We start from the raw sequence: 2500 nt of genomic DNA on the forward strand, positions 1-2500 counted from the left end.
GATTGGCCAACCAGCAGCCAATAACGAGGCAGCATTATTCTGCCACGTGCGTAAATAAACAAAGAGATGAATCACAACAATTAATAAATACACAAACAAATAACTCAATAATTAAATAAATAAATAAACAGATAAACAAACTAAATATAAACACAACAACAACAAAATAAACAATAAGAACAAGAAGAAAAATTTATTTACATTTTAATAATAAAAATGATAACAACAACAACAACAACAACAACAACAACAACAACAAAAACAACAATGATAATAATAATAATAATAATAATAATAATAATAATAATAATAATAATAATAATAATAACAAGAACAACAACAACAACAACAACAAAAGCATTTCTTTCTAATTATGCAAAACAATTCAACAAATAAACAAAAAAATAAAATAAACAAATAAAAATGCAAAATAAAAAAATATATATTGATTTTTTTTTTTTTTTCTCTAAACGCTCCCTCTCTCTTTCCCTCTCCCTCTCTCGCTCACCAAGACCAAGATCAAGATTCCCTCCCGCCCCCCCCCTCTCTCTCTCTCTCTCTCTCTCTCTCTCTCTACAACTGCTACTAAATAATAATAATAATTAAATAATAAAAATAATAATAATAATAATAATAATAATAATAATAATAATAATAATAATAATAACTAATAATAGTGTGTGTGTGTGTGTGTGTGTGTGTGTGTGTGTGTGTGTGTGTGTGTGTGTGTGTGTGTGTGTGTGTGTGTGTGCAGGAAAACTAGAGGTGAGCCAGCACAGTGGGCCTGGCGCGGGGAACAACAACAACAACAACAACAACAACAACAACAACAACAACAACAACAACAACATCTTTTTCATTGTTCGCTGAGAGGAGGAGGAGGAGGAGGAGGTAGAAGTACTAGTCATATATTGAGAGTTAGAGGGGTACAACACACACACATACACACACACACACACACACACACACACGTGGAGCTCAGAAACAAATATATTCCAAATTATTATAGATATAACCCAACAGTGAATAAGTTTATCCAATTAATGCAAAGTAAAAGTCAATATATTTTGTCTAACATTTCTCTTTTTTTAAAAGCTTACCTATAATTTTTTTAGGTAACAGAAAGTTGATTTTTATAAGTTGTTAGTGTTTGTTTGTATCTGAAATAATTGCAGGAGCTGTGCTCCATACTTTGTATCACAAAGTCTGAGCATGTAAATAAATCTGAATCTGAATCTGAATCACCTAACCTAACACAACCCTTCCCTTCCCCACCACACACACCTGTCCTACACACCTGCACATACCTGCACTGAGGAACACACAACACCGCGCCCTGCTCGCACGCTCGCCTTCCAACCGCTACTACCACCACCACCACCACCACCACCACCAGTCCATCCTCACCCAGGGAGTTGCCAGCGCTCACCAGACCCACAAGTTCCCTCCCCTCTCACTCACACTCACGAACCCCAACTCTCTCTCTCTCTCTCTCTCTCTCTCTCTCTCTCTCTCTCTCTCTTCTCTCTCTCTCTCTCTCTGAGGTGAGGGTGTTCTGGCCAGGCTCACCTCCAGGGAGCCTCACATATTGAGAGTGGACGCTCAAGAAGACTTTGAAAATAGTCGACGGTTTGTCAGTGGCATAGATTCCAAGTCGATGATGAGAAGCAGGGGCGAGTACTGACGCCACTTGTCCGCCATGTTGGTAATCCTTTGGCTTATTTGAGGGTGTTTGTTGGGTGTTTGTTGGGTGTTTGTTGGGAGGCTCCATGTTTGTAGGGGTGTTTACTTGTTTGGCTCGCTTCTTGGCTCTTTTCATTGGTTGTAATGGTGAATACTGAATTTTTGTACGTTTGCTGAAAGGCAGACGCCATATTGGTTTGCCACACTGGCTTGCTCCTCCGCCATTTTGCCTACCCCTGCTGCACATTTCAGGGATTTATTTATTTATTTATTTGTTTTTTTTCAGCGGTAAAAGTTTTGAATGATTTGTTTGTTTTGACAGAGTGGCTTTGTGTGTGTTGTGTGCGTGTCTTGTGTGTGTTGGCCATCTTGTGGTGCTTGATGTTGTGTTACCCTTTGCACGCCATGTTGCCACTCTCTCCTGCTGATGTAGCGGCTCACACTACAGAGAGAGAGAGAGAGAGAGAGAGAGAGACGCCATTTCCTGTCTATGTCCGTGTGTCTGATTCTCACTACATTTGCTCTCTCTCTCTCTCTCTCTCTCTCTCTCTCTCTCTCTCTCTCTCTCTCTCTCTCTCTCTCTCTCTCTCTCTCTCTCTCTCTCTCTCTCTCTTCGTGTCTCCCCAGTGTCACCCCATCACCAGCCAAACAGCCCCATCACCAGCACCACAAACACCCCAAAACACCCATTCGCACGCCCATTCACCCCATCACCCCAGTGCCTCACTTACCGAACGACCTGGCCTCAAGGGTCTTGGGGGAGAGGGAGCGGGCGGGGGGCAGGGGGGATGTCACTGCCTCACTCATAATCCCAGGG

This window comes from Scylla paramamosain, chromosome 48 (genome assembly GCF_035594125.1).
Source record: "Scylla paramamosain isolate STU-SP2022 chromosome 48, ASM3559412v1, whole genome shotgun sequence".
Taxonomy (NCBI): domain Eukaryota; kingdom Metazoa; phylum Arthropoda; class Malacostraca; order Decapoda; family Portunidae; genus Scylla; species Scylla paramamosain.